The following is a 15,515-nucleotide window of genomic DNA, read 5'->3' as shown; positions in this document are numbered from 1 at the left end:
ATGAGGCCCACCCATGTTATGGAGGGTGATCTGCTTTACTCAAAGTCCATCAATTAAAATGTTGTTCTCATTCAGAAACACCCCCACAGGAACATCCAGAATAATGTTTGACCAAATATCTGGACACCATGGTCAAGCCAAGTTGGCACGTCAAATTAACAATCATAAGAATTCATCTTTACGCTTCTAAAAAATATTCAACATTCCATGTGCTGCTTTGCATTCAGAGTTCTAACTCTGTTCTCTGTAACAAGAGATAGCAAAGTTTCTCTCTAATGTAGGCATCAAGGCCTGTGCCTTATATCTAAACTTTGCAGGTATCTAAATTTGGTTCTGGCCAGGCTTTACTCAACCTATGTCTCTCTGGGTGACCTGCTTAACCTATCCAAACCTTAGTTATCTAGTGTGTTAAATAAAACAAACCAAGCCTACCTCATAGAGTTTTGGTGAAGATTCAAGGAGACCATACATTAAAATGCCATGTGTAATACCTGACCCAGGTTTGCAGCTCAGTAAACGACCCCCTGCCCTGCCCTTCCCTGACTTCTGAGTACTGCCGGACCACCACATCTAAATCCACGTGTATCATAGCCATCCTGTAAGTGTTCAGGGTAATGTAAATGAATGCTCCATCTTTATAGTTTCTGACAATGACCATCAGCCAACTTAAAGTTCTCCCAGTAGATAAGGTGCCACCTGTTTTCGTGGGCTTGCAACTTCTAACTGAATGTAGAAAGGGAGAGGTATTGATTAGGGAGGGGAAAAGAGAAGTAGGGAGGGCAGCATTCTGACTGCCTCAGAAGAAAGTGCTCCCATCCCAGGAGAAGGACAGCTACCCCATCACTGTAGGTGGTATTTTGCTAAACCGGAAGAGAGATAAAGAGGTCCTATGGCTTTTTTTTTTTTTTTTTTTTGGTGATTTCTAATATAATTCCTTTGTGAAAAAATATAGTCTGTATGATTTCAATCCTCCTCTATTTGTTGATATTTACATATGATCTGGCATATGGATTTGGATTATCCTGTATACTGTTTCATGTGTGTTCTGCAGTCCTTGGGGAGAGTGTTCTCTCTATTAGATCTATATGTTGTTCATGTCACCTGTATTCTTACTGATTTTATGTCTAGTGTTTCTGTTAATTATTGACAGTGGGGCATTGAAATCTCCAATTAGTATTGTTGAATTGTCTGTTTTTTCTTTCAATTCTGTCAGTTTTGAATTTATGCATTTTGAGACTCTATTGTTAGCTAGATATACATTTATAATTGTCATATTGTCCTGGTATAGTAACACTTTATATTATTATGAAATGTTCCCCTTCGTTTCTAGAAATATTTCTTGTCCTATTTTATCTGATTTTACAGTAGCCACTCCAGCTGTCTTTTGGCTAGATTGCATTATCTTTTTCATTCTTTTACTTTCAAGCTGTTTGTGTTTTACAATGCCTCCTGTAGACAACATATAATTGGACCTTGCTTTTTTATGTGGTTTGACACTATTAGCCTTTTGATTGGGTCATTGAGACCATATTTAATGTCACTGGTGAATTGTTGATATGATTGGATTTACATTTACACTTTCCTATTTGTCTTTTATATCTTCCTTGTCTTTTTTATTTATCTTTTCCTACTCTACTAACTTTTGTGTGTTAAATCTTTATTAACGTAGCATTTTAATACCTTTGTTGATTTTTTTAACTGTATTTTGAGGATTTTTTAGGATAACTCTAGGGATTATAATATGCACTTTAATTTATCATAATCTTCTTCAGATTAATACCAACAATTTCACTAAAACCTAGAAACTTTGCTCTAAGATAGCTCTATTCCTTCCTTCCTTCCTTTTGCTATTTTTGTCACAGATATATATATATATATACACACACACACACACATACATATACACACACATTATAAATTTAACCATACAGTTAGGTTATAATTATTGCTGTTCTCAATTTTATATTTTTAAAAGATGTTATGAGAAGAAATGAGAAAATTTATATTGATAGATTTATTTATACTAACCCACATATTTTCCATTTCTGGTGCTATTCATTTCTTCCTATGGAATTGAGTACATCTCCAAATCATTTCCTTTTGGCTTAAAAAACTTCATTTAGACATGTCAGCCAGATCTCTTAACAATAAATTCTCTCAGTCTTTGTTTATCTGAGAGTGTCTTTATTTTGCCTTCACTTTTTAAGGATAATTCTGCTGGATATAAAATTCTTGATTGACTGTTATTTTTCTTTCAGCTCTGATCTAGCCTCCATCAGTTAAGATGAAAGTCATTGTATTAATGCTTTCCCTCAATAGTCATTTTTCTCTTATCATTTTCAAGATTTTCTCTTTGTCTTTGGAATTCAGCAATTTTACTAAGTTGTGTCTCTGTATGGATCTCTTTGCATTTATCTTATTAGTGGTTCATTTTACTTCTTGGATGTATAAATTAATATTTTCATCAAATGTGGGAACATTTTAGCAATTATTTCTTCAAATATTTTCTCTGCATTCTCTCTCTTCTTTCTGTTTCTTGTCTCTCTCCTATCCTTCTGGGGCCCTCATTATATGTTTGTTGGCATGTTTAATGCCCCACTCTTGTCAGTTTCTGTTGATTGCATTTCTTCCTGAGTATGGACCATATTTTCCTATTTCTTTGTATACCTATCTTGTAATTTTGTTGTTGTTGTTGAAAACTAGACATTATAGTTACCATGCTGTAGCAACTCTAGATTCTGATTTCCCTCATAAAGATTATTGTCACTGCTCTTTTTTTCTTTGGTTTTTATCTTTGTTCAGAACATGCCTGGGCTAAATCTGTGAAGTCTGTCTCTCCCACAGTGCGACCACTGGTATCCCTAATCACTTTCTTTTTTAAAATTCTTCCTTTTAAGCTTCTGACTGCATAGCTTAGTGGTCAACTAATAGTTATACAGAAATTGTGCTCAGAACACCTCCAGCCAGTGTTCTGTCAATGGAGATTGGGAGGGGGGCCACATTCACAGTTCAGGTCATTTTAAAATCTGTTCTGGCTTTTGATTTCCACTGGTTCCTTTTGCATCTCCTGTATGCATGCATGCACGCATCCTCAGAGTTGGCCAGGAGTGCATGGAGAGCCTGAGCCCTCTCTGGTCTCCACTATTCATGCACATGTCAGCCAAGAATACACTTGCCCAACCATGACCTCATGCCAGCAGACCCATTGGTCCTCCCCACTTACCTGCTGCCAAGGAGCGTTACTTCTGCCGACAGTGCCAGTGGCTGTGGACATCACCCACTGCTCCTGTTGCCGGCCCTCGTAGCAACACCACCCCGGCAGAGCCTCTGTGCTGGCCAAGCTACTGAGGATGGGATGAGCCCAAGGCAATACCACCACTGAGTCCCACTGTGCTTACCAAAAATATAGCCGTTTTTCAAGCATAATCACATCTGCGATTATTGTATGCCTTTGGCCAATTTCCAGAGCATTGAAATGGTTATTTTTGTCAATTTTGTCCAGCTTTATAGCTCCTTTGGAGGGGAGATGATTTGCCAACCTCCTCATTTGGCCATAGCCAGACATCCCCCTTGTAGTTTCTAAAGTCCTTTTATATCTAGGGTCTCTTTTGATTGTAACAACTTCTAGGTGAGATAGGCAGATCAAGTGTTGTTAGTCTCATTTCAGAGAAAAAGAAAACGAAACTCAGAGAAGTTGAGTGACTTGCCCAGCATCATCCAGCTTGAAACTGGCTTTGCCAGGATTCTAACTTTGTTTTCTGTCTTTCAGAGCCCATTGGGGTTCCATTGAGCATTGAGCAAGGCAGCTATCTTAGTCAACTCAGGCTGTTGTAACAAAATACTGTAGACTGGGGGGATTAAACAGCAGACATTTATTTCTCACATTTCTCAGGGTGGGGAAGCCCAAGGTCAAGGTGCCAGCAGATTTGGTTTTGGGTGAGGACCCGCTTCCTGGCTAGTAGACAACTGTCTTCTTGCTGTGTGTTCGGTGGCCTTTCCTCAGTGCGTGCACACCAAGAAAAGAGAGAAGAGAAAGAGAAAAAAACCCCTCTCTCTTCCTCCTTCCTCTTCTAAGGGCACTAATCCCATCATGAGGGACCTATCCTCATCACCTCATCTAAACCTAGTGACCATTACCTCCCAAAGGCCCCGCCTTCAGACACCACCACTCTGGGGGGTAGAGCTTCAACGTGTGGACTCTGAAGGGACACACACATTCAGCCCATAACATAAGCCAGCCCAGAGCCTAGCTTTCTCTCGCTGCCCTGAGACCTGTATAGTTTCACTGGGTCTTCATATGCATCAAAAGCCAAACTTCGAGGGGGAAGGAAACAACAGATAAACCCCGCTGTGGATGGTGAAGCTCAGGGCCTTTCCCCTTCTCACCACTGAGACGAGGGAGTGGATATTTGGGATTTCCTTTCTCCTGCACCCATTTTACCGTGGGGGAACTATGCTTTGTTTCTGGGTAGCCCCCGGATATAACTATGGCAAATATTTCAACCAGTCCTGAAGTTTTAAAAGTCATTTTCTTTTTCCAGCTCCCTCTGTTAAATGGTCCAACAAAGAAGGGTGACATTTGCTTTAAGACTGAGAGAGTCATAACCCCTCAAGTCGCAGTCCTGTCTTCTGTGCCAGAACAAGGGCTTCCCTATGCAAACTCTGGAGGCTGCTGGGATTTGCCCGAGTCTCTCTCCAAAGAGCAGTCTGAGCTCTGCATTCCTGGGGGTGACTGCTGCTGCCTCTGAAATAACCCCAGAGCAGCTGGCAGGGGCCAGGGTCTCGGGGGGAGAACGTTCTGGACTGCACTTCCCTGATGATAAAGGCTGTCACGTATCAAGCACTTACCGTGTACCAAACACCATGTTAGGAGCTTCATACATAAAACAGGAGCATACCCCAGGCCTCAACAGTGTATGGTCCCATTGCTGGAAATAATCTGGATTTCCTATGTTCTCCCTGCCTCAAAACTTGCACACGACTTAGTGGTCATTGAAAGTCTCCCTCAGGGCTTTTTGGAAGCCCCCCGAGGCCTCAGATGTGTTCATCTGCTCTTGTACTTTCACATCACACCCCTTGTTAATATCCTCTCTGCCCGCAAGCGACTGGGAAGGGGGCACGGAGCCTCTGCCCTCACAGCGGAAGCGCTCCTCACGACCACTGCTCTTCTGCCCGAGGGACGAGCCCTAGTCAGTCCCAACGCTGCAGACCCTCAATTGCTGCACTGTCTGTGCTGTACTTTACATGTTCTGCTCCCTACAGAAAGAGGTAGAAGGACCCTCACCTTTACTCTGTGCTAAACCTTGGTTCCTAGATCCCAAAGCAGCGCTGCCCAGGTCCAGCATCTGATAGCTCCTTCAGCTACCCAGTAAGGCTCAGACCTCACCCTGGACCCCGGCAAGACAATAAACCTCTCTATCCCCTCTGCGTGTCCTTTGCTGTGTAACAAACTACCCTATAACTCAATGGCTTGAAATAACAACCACGTATTACTTTTCATGATTCTGTGGGTTGACCAGGCAGCTCTGCGAGTCCTGCTCGAGGTATCTCCTGAGACTACAGTTGCAGTCGTACGGTGGCTACAGTGGTGGCTATGGTTAGGACATCCTAGGTGGCTTTACTCATGTGTCTGGTGCTTTGACAGGGTCAGCCAGAAGGCTGGCACCTCTGTCTCTCCATGTGGTCTTTCCGCTTGGCTAGCTTAGATTCTTTTCATGACAGCTGGATCTCAAGAGAGACATTCCTACAAGGAGGAAGTAGAAGTCACTGGTTCCTTAAGGTCTAGGCCCAGAACTAGCATAGCTCACATGCACTGCATTCAATTAGTTAAAGTAGTCACAGAGTCAGCCAAGATTCAAGAAGAGAGAAGATAAGCCCCATCTCCGGCTGGAGGTAGTAACCAAGAATTTGTAGCCATCTTTAATCTACTATCCCCCCAGTTCTAGAGGCTGTTCCCAGGGAAACAGTCTTCCTTGTGGGCTCTCTGTTCTCCATGGGCTCAAATCAGTTGAGCAACTGAGCAGTGGAGGAATTGATGACTGCATAAGCAATCTCAGTTTAGGCTCAATGGGAACCACTCCACTGATCTCTTAGGCATTTTACTTCAAGCCAGAAAGGGAGGTTTTGTCATCCTCCAATTTGCAGAGGAAGAAACTAAAACTCAGAGAACATAAGTGATTTACCCAAGGTCATGGCTAGTAAATGGCTAAGCCAGGAGTCAAACTCCGCATCAGCCTAACTCTAGTGCCAAAGCTCTTCTTGCTGCCTCTCATCTCTCTGGGTCTCAGTTGCCTCCAGCGTAGTGCGTTAAATTAAGCAAGAGACAAAATGACTTTCAAGGGCTGCTCTAACTCTAGAATTTTATAACCCTTTCCACCCACCAGTTTCCTAAAGAAACACATCTTCTCCTACCACATTTGCTACTTTTCTGTATCTCTGTCGACAACATTTTGACCCCATAGGATTTGTTTGTGTCTTGTACTATTTTTAAAAAATCCAAATGGCTCTTATGAAAAAAGGTCTTTCAAATTCCTGGTAGAAGATAATTAACGTCTAACAGCCCTCCCCAGGCCCATAAATCCCCATTGAGTGTGCAGTACTTTTCCTGCCAGCTGGGAGGTATCAGGGGCAGGAGTTTGCAGGAAGTCACTCCGTTGCTTAAAAGGTTTCCACGACTCCCCCATTGCCCTCCGAACAAATCTAAACTCTTGACATGGCATACGAGGCCCCTCAAGATCTGATCTGCCTCTCCCGTCCCATGTCATACTGCCACACTGAGACACCCACAGTTTCCTGTGGGGGCCTGTGCCTCTGCACTTTTGCTTTTCTTGTTGCCATCGTCTAGAAGGCCGCCTTCTACTCATTCTTGGAGGCCCAGTGCACGTATCAGAGAGGAAGCTAAACCTATAGGTCTGCCTCGCTTCTCCCATAGCACCCTGGGCAAAACGTTGTCACCTCGCTCACTACTTTGTGTTGAAAGTAATTATTTATTAGTCTCTCTCCCCCAAAAGATGTGAATTCCCTAAAGACAGGAATTGTGTTTTATTCTTCGTAACATCAACTTCCTGCGCCAGCACAGTGTCTTGCACAGAGCAGGCATCCTGAGAGTAGTCGAAATGAACACAGATCAGAACAAGCTGCAAACCCCATTAGGGCAAATCTCCATTCGTCTTACCGCAAAATCCCCAGCACATCACACACAGCAAAGATTCGATAAATATTTGCTGCTCTTGCTGGAAGGAGCCTCCTCATTCATTGCCTTGAGTCTTTATCTTCCATAGCCTTCAAACAACTGTCCCAGTTCTCCATTTTCCTCACTTCCACTTCTGGCTTTGATGGAGTCACTGGGACAGGACTAGACCTCCTGCCATAAACAATTATAAAAATGGATGCAATATACGAAATCACTGTTTTCTGACTGGGGACAAATGGCAACACAAAACTATGATTTCCAGGAGATAGGAAACAACACAAGCCACGTGGTTGTCCCAGCTTTCAGCTTATAGGAACTTTATGAAACTCCAGGAAGGAGAGTTCAAACAGAATGCAGCCATCTCCTAGTTTAGGGCCACTGAAAAGTCTGGAATTAGTGGGATAGGCTACTAGAGAAAAAGAGCTCCAGAAATATGCATTGAGGTCCTCTTGGGCCTTTGATGAAATACTAAGCTTCACACATGCAGGAAAAGACTTTATGTGGCTGGACAAAGAACCAGCACCCAGGGCAAGATGTTGTCACCTCACTCACTACTTTATGTTGCAAGTATTTATTTATTTATTTATTTATTTATTTATTTATTTGCTGGGAAATAAAACAACCACCAAGCAGCTGCACGCTGAAGCTCACACAGGCTGAGAGATTTTTTTTAACTTCCAACTATCCAAAATAGACCTTGTTGAACACCCTAGACTTCCAGAACAGACTGCAGAAAGGCCATGCTTTAGGAATAGGGTTGATCAAGCCATAGACTACAGGCTACTTTAGACCTATTCTAATAAAGTTTAAAATAAGCTTGAAAGGATCATGTTAATCTGCAAGTAAATTGATTGCCTACTGGAGCAAAAACTCAACAATTTTTTAAGGAAAACAACCAAATCCAGACCCCAAACACCCTAACATCCATAATATGCTGCGTATAACCAAAAGTTACCAGGCATGTAAAGATGGAGGATATGACTAATAGCAAAAGAAAAATTAGTCAATAGAAATAGAAATCACAAAGATGTTGAAATTAGCAAAGGAAGACTTTACAAATGGCTATTCTAGATATGTTCAAAGAGTTAAAGAAAAATATAAACATAATAAGTGAGCAAACAGAAAATCTCCATAGGGAAATGGAACTAAATGGAAATTCTTGAATTGAAAAATATAATATCTGAAATAAAAAGTTTACTGATAGGTTTAACAGTAGATTATACACTGTGGAATAAAAGGTCCATGAACTTAAATATAGGACAATGAAAACTATCCAAAATGAAGCAGAGAGAGAAAAGGGAAAAAGCTGGGGTGGAGTAAGAGGAACAGAGCTTCAGTGACCTGTGGGACAATATCAAGTGGTCTAACATGTAATTACAGTCCCACAACGGAAGGTAAGAGAAAAATGAGGACAGTACAAATATTTGATTAAGTAATAGTTGAAATTTTTACAAATTTGGAGTAAACTAAGCCCACAGATCCAGGAAGCTCAGCAAATCCCAAGAAGAATAAACACAAAGAAAACTATAACGAAATTGCTGAAATCAATTATAAAGAGAAAAATCTTAAAAGCACCCAGAGAAGGACATGGATTACCAGTATGTCATAAACTAATTTCTCCTATGATGCTCCTTTTTTCTCTAGGCTCCCTTAGTGCCTTACTTTCAGCTCCTCTTTGATTCTGTCTTGGCTGTAGCAAGTGTCTCTGCTCCATCTGCCCTACGAGGTTCCGAACTTTTTGATGCCTGGGAATCTGTCTTGTTTTGAGGGCTTCTCAGCATATTGCAATGTCTTGCAATAGTCACTGCTCAGTGAATGAATTGCATGGATGAATGAAGTACATGAATGAATAAAGATAAGAACAATACGGGTTGGTTATCAAATCCTGGACGTCTTAAGCAAACAATTGCCAAGAAGCAGTAGGACCCAGGTCATCCCACAAGAGAATTATACCTACCCTTTCGGAATCATAATATTTAAAACCACAATTTATCGAGTGCCCACTGAATGGCTGGCACTGTGGTAAGCCACTTATACACCTAATTAGAGTCTTATAACAAGAAACCCAAAGGGCAAACAGTTAAGTGAATTGCCTCTGGTCACATAGATAGTAAATGATGTTGTAGGTCATCCCCTCAGCATTGATTTCAAAAGCTGGGCTTTTAACCACCTTTCTCTACTCCCTGCTCACAACCCATTTCCTAATTGTGTAATTCCACACCTGTAAGTTTTTGCTCATGTTGTTCCTTCTTCCTGTCATACGCTTTCTCTCATCCACCTGGTGAAGTCCAGTTCTTGCTCAAGATCCATGTCAAACCCTAACTTTGGTAGGAAAAATGACCTCACATGCCACCATGAATCTAGGAGGTAGGGCCCACACTGAGTGCCCGTGCTGTTTTAAGCCACGGGGATCCTGAGATGAATGAGATGTGTTCTTATCTGTCCTAAAAGAACACACAGTTCAATCACACACTCAGCCCTGTGACAGTTGAGGTCAGTACAGGAAAGAAAGCAACGCTAGGGACAGGGAGGGTGAGAACCAGCCTGGAGTGTTCAGGGAGGGCTTCCTGGAAGAGGTATTACCTGAGATGGGTCGTGAGGATATGAGGACTGAACAAAGTATAAAATACCGACATAGGAAAAAATTCATGTGCTTGCACTAGTGGACACAGTGGCAGAGAAGCCAGGGTGAGTGGATGGTAGGAAAAAAATCTACTTAGAAGCTGTTCAGTCTCTTCAGCCTCTGTCCCTAGCAGGTTTTTGCAGGTCTGAATTCTTGCTCTTTTCCTAAGAGGAGTCTGCATCTGCAGTAACTCTGACTCCTGTTTACTGCATGTTGCAAAGAATTAAATTCCTTTTGAATAGATCTGCCTTAAGAGTGGAAAGTTAATGACTCACAATTTTTCAAATTTAGGGGAAATCCATAGTTGTCCCAGCTTTATAGCTTGGTATTATAGGATAATCAAACACAACTATTTTCTCAAAATAGAGCAGGGTTCCCCCCACCCCCTGGATTACCCTTCCCAGCTGCCTCCACGGGGAAGTGGCAGAGGGTGGGGGAGCCAGTGTTCTGCCTGTGTCCAGGCCCACATTGCTCTTTTTATTCTAGACTGTATAATTGGCCCTTGTAGACAGAGGTTAATTTCCCCACCGTGAATTCCCTACCAGAGTAGCATGGGTCCTGGGGGAAACCAGAGGAGAAATTGCTTCCAGGTGCCACCTGGTCTCCCTGCCTGGCTGTGAGGGAGGCCACGTGGGGAAGAGCAAGGAGCGAGAGCTTGGGAAGCCTGCAGACCAGGGCTTGAGCTGAGCCACTTACTAGCCAAGTGCCCTGGGGCTGGTAGTCTAATCCCAGCCTTCAGTTTACTCATCTGCAAAATAGGGATAAGACGACCTATTCACTGTGGTAAGGGACATAATGGGCATGGCACGGTGCTGTATGAACAAGTGTTCAACAAACGCTGCTCTTGCCTCTTGGTGGCTCCGTATACAATCCTGCTGCCATCTAATCCCTTTCTGAGGCCTTCGGGTAACCTACCTCCCAGAGGTTTCCTCTTTATCAACAGGAGGCAATAATGCACACTATTTATTTTTAACCTCTAAGAGGATGTGAGTTCAAATGAGGGACTAGATAGAGACATTTTTAAACTCTACTTTTAAGTATTTTACCGGTGTTTTTCAGCAGGGTACCACTGGCATTTGGGGCAAGACAGTTCTAGCATTCCCGGCTTTGGGGTATATTAAGTGCCAGTAGCAGCCTTCGTAGTCTCTGTGGCGGCCTGAGCAACCTCTACACTGCTCCCACCACACCCGGCACCCCGGGGCCTGGCTGGGAAACCACTGCCCTGTGACAGCCTGGTCTCACCTGTGCACAGCGTGTCATCTCTGTGTCCCGTGTCTTCAAAGCATTGCTATAGAACAAGAATTCAGATACAGAGCATTATTATTAATATGTATTTATTTTTAATGTCTTTTCTCTAATTATGCAAGTAATACATGGTAGTTGAAAAAGTCAAACAATAGAGAAGTGTGACAAGTAAAAAAAAAATGAAAGTCCCCAGCATTAACATTTTAAATATTTATATTCTTTTTTATTATAAAAGTAATAAAGTCATATCATTTGAAATTCCAGCAGCGCTAAAGGGCATAAAAGGAAAAGGGAAAGTCTTTAGCATCAACCCCATCATGTCATTAATAGTTTTATACGTATCCTTCTAGAAATTTCTATACAATCTCATGTGCACGTGTACCCTTTCCAAACACAAATGGAATTTTGACACATTGTTTGGTGTCTTTTTTCCCACTGTTGTTTTTTTTTTTTTTTCCATCTTGCAGATTATTCCCTAGCAGCGCATTTAGATCTTCCTTATTCTTTTTAATAGCTTTGGAATATTCCATGGAATATAGGACCCTGGCTGTTTTCATGGCCTCGCTATTACAAACAGCACTGCCGTGGAGATTGTTGCCTGTGCTAGCTGCAAGGGCCTATGGTCCTGCTGTTATCAGTGTAATAAGAAGATGGACATTCAGGACAGGCTGGGGACACACCCAAGTGGCCCCAAGCTGAGCGGGAGAGACTGGAGACATGTGACGGGAAGTCAGAACACCAGGGTCCCAGACTGAGCCACTCTGTTGTCGGGTAAACTTGAGCAGTCCTCTTCGGGCCACGGTTTCCTCAGCTATAAAATTAGGGGGGGGACAACATGACTCCCACACCTCTAACATATCTGTGAGTCTAAAACTGTGAAAATAAGTTCTAAAATGATCCTGTGATCCAGTAAAGGAGGCAGAAGTGCAAAACCATCATTTTTACACATTTTTACAGTGGGCCATTGCTGCATTCATTAAACGCTGTAACGTCGGAGAGAGGGAGCATTCAGGGAGGCTCTACCTGGGACAAGAGGAAAGGAAAAACCCCTCTGAGCTTACAGCACAGGAACCAGATCTCTAACCTGCAGATGGGAAGACTGAACTGTGATTTAATTAATGTCTGTGAAAATACAAAGGGTTTCTCTGAAGAGAGTTCTGAACCCTTGTTCTTCACGTTCTCCGAAGATGAAGTAAAAGAAAAGAAACTGAAATAAAGGTGGTAGAAATTTGTGTAAGAAGGAAAGACATTTATTGGATTATTAGGATTAAACAAAAAGTAGAAAGCAGAAGTTGCTACCAAAGAATATCGTGTGGGGTCTCTAACTCTGGAAATATTCAAATATAGTTAAAACATTTGCCTAGAGACAGAAGGACTGGACCAAAAATATTTCTAGGTGTTTTTCCACGTCCTGTGATTCTTCCACAGTCTTTAAATGCTAAATTCTGACCAAAATATAGCCAATGGTTAATGTTAATGGGATCAGGCAAATCCTGACACTAATGATTAACGTTTTAAAGAAGAGAGTTGATAACAAACACAGCTGAACTGTTGATATGCTTTGGGTCATCAATAGGACTAATTTATTAAACAAGTTGCAAATTTTTGTTTCTTCTTTGTAAGATTCGATGTTATTCAGGCCAATAGGATTAAGGTTGAGAGAATACAGCTAAAGTATTCTTGCAATGGCTGAAGTCTAGACTTAGCTGTGTGGATGCAGCACAAAAATAAAAATCTAAATGGAATAGTGAAAACCAGGGAACAACTACAAACTAGGCTATACGGTGAGAATCGAGAATCGGCCACCTGAATCTTAGCCCTCAGGTGGGGCCCAGATTACTGGCTTTGTGATTTCTTAAAGATACAAGCTCATCAGTGAGAGCTGCTTATCATTTCATTCAAATGGCCCTTAAGGGTTAGTTTTTAATTGCTGTGTAACAGATTATACCACAATTTAGCTGCTTAGAATAACAATGTTTATCAATATGTATTATTTTACATAGCTTCTAAGCATCAGAAATTCACAAGCAGTTTAGCTGAGTAGTCTGACATAACCTGCTCAGCTTGGGGTCACTTGGGTGTGTCCCTCAGCCTGTCCTGAATGTCCATCTTCTTACTACACTGACAACAGCAGGACCGTAGGCCCTTGCAGCTGGCACAGACAACAGTCTCCACGGCAGTGCTGTTTGTAATAGTGAGAACATGAAAACAGCCAGGGTCCTATGTTCTGTGGAATATTCTAAAGCTATTAAAAAGAATAAGGAAGATCTAAATGTATGGCTAGGGAATAATCTGCAGGATGTATTATTTGGTGAATAAAAAGACACCCTCGTAGCCCTCAGCCAGAGTTGCAGTCATGTGCAGATTTGACCAGGGCTGAACCATGCAGTACCAAATGGCTCACTCACACAGTTGGCAAACTGAGGCTGGCTGTTGGCATGGGCCTCAGTCTCTCACCACGCAGACCTTTCCATGGCTACTTGAGTGTCCTCACAGCATGGCAGCCAGTTTCCCCCAGTGCAAGGGATCTGAGCAAACACAAGGAGAAAACTTTCATGATCTAGCCTTAGAAGTCACACTCTACATTTCCACGGTATCCTTTGGGTATTACAGGTCAGCTCTCCTGTGTGGGAGGGAATTACACAAGGGCATGGATATCAGACAGTGAAGGTCATCAGTGGCCACCTTGGAGCTGGCCACGCCTTACATGGGGGTTTCTTGCATTGTCAAGGGGTCATGGCACAGGCCTCAGATCCTGGCCCTCCGTGGGTAAGTGGCCTGGGGCAAACAGCATAAGCGGCCATACCATCAGCTTCTTCATCCACCAAATAGAAATAATACTTGCACCTACTTCTCTGAGTTGTGAATATTAGATGAAATAGAATTACATAAAATGATTCACATAGTGCCCACAATTTTGAAAGTGGCCTGTAATAGTAACTACTGTTTTTGTTATTTAAATAGAGTACCTTCACATTTATCATTTTTCAGATTTGCATTTTTATTTGCCCTAGAGAATTTTTTTGAGGAATAACATGCACACATCAGAGTGTATAAAGTACACTTAATTGCTCAATGATATTTTACAATGTATCCTTCCCTGTAGCCATAACCCAAATCAAGATACAAAATATTTCAGCAAACACCTATCCTGAGCCAACCACTATTCTAACTTCTACAGGTATTGCTCCATTTTGCCTGTTCTTGGATTTTTACAGAAACAGGATCATGCAATATATACTTTTGTGTCTGGCTTCTTTCACCCAACATGATGAAAATGTGAAAATCGGTGAGAGTCGTCCCTGGTGTTGCATTTATTGATAGTTTTTTTTAATTGCTATGGAGCTTTCCATTGTATGAATATACTACAATTTATTAGTTTGCCTGTGGATGGGCATTTGGATTGTTTCCATACTATTAGAAATAAAGCTGCTATGAATATCACAGTTATTATATTATCATCACCACGGAATAGACTAAGAATATGAAATTACCCAGCTGGAAAGTATATGACTGACAGAGAAATAATATAATAGGCTGAAAACAGTAAAATAGTTGTGGCTGCTATTATTATTATTATTAAAATTTATTAAGCCTTTTGTGTGTGCCAAACATTACACTATGTGTTTTATATATTTTTTTTCTATTTAACCCTCACAGAATCTATACAGGAAATGTAATTATCTTCATTTGACAGTTGAGGAAACTGAGAGAGATGAAATGATTTTATCTCTTAAGATCAAATTGATGAGGGGATGGGTTTATATATATACATTATAAGTGCGATGTGCATTGTCAGGGGGATGGACACACTTGAAGCTCTGACTCGAGGAGGGGAGGGAAGGCAACAGCAATGTATGTAACCTTAACATTTTACCCCCATATTATGCTGAAATTAAAAAAAAAGGAAAAAAATTTTTAGAATTAAAAAAAAAAAAGATCAAATTGATGATACGCAAAGAACCAAGATAAAGTTTGCCCATTTGGCTCCAGATACCTTAACCACTATGCCAGGAGTCAGAGGGCCTGGGCTCAAGTCCTCTTGTCCATTTACAGTGTGACAAGTTCCCAGGTAATCTCTCCAAGCCACCGTCCCCTCATCTGAAAACAGGGTGATCCTACAGGAACCGCAGAGGGAGTAAAACTAAAACATTCATGAGAATAAGATAGAAAATCATTTAGCTCAGTGCCTGGGAATATAGTATGTGTTTGATTAATATCACTTTTCTTCCTTCTGAAAAATTAAAAAGAGATGTTTCTTTGAGTCGTATAGAACTTTCAAAAAATCTCAATGGATTCCTTCCACACACACCCAAATTCGAGTTTCTTGGAAAACTACAAATTTTCATCACCTTTTGTCTGCCCCAACATCCCTGTATCTCCATTCCAGGAGTAAGAAGAGCCCAGTAGAAAAGAGGGAATTGCTCCTAGTATATCCATGAAATGGATAATTAA

The 15,515-nt window shown here is 41.6% G+C and overlaps 1 protein-coding gene across 1 annotated transcript in view; it reads left to right on the top strand.

The window, feature by feature from the left end:
- Nucleotides 1-15,515, top strand: part of LOC142870624 (teneurin-4-like) — a 2,325,019-nt gene that overhangs the window by 2,283,194 nt on the left and 26,310 nt on the right. The window lies entirely within an intron of this gene.

This window comes from Microcebus murinus, chromosome 4 (genome assembly GCF_040939455.1).
Source record: "Microcebus murinus isolate Inina chromosome 4, M.murinus_Inina_mat1.0, whole genome shotgun sequence".
In the NCBI taxonomy this organism is placed as follows: Eukaryota; Metazoa; Chordata; class Mammalia; order Primates; family Cheirogaleidae; genus Microcebus; species Microcebus murinus.
The sequence above is the reverse complement of the archived record's forward strand: the minus strand, read 5'-3'. Positions and strand labels throughout refer to the sequence as shown.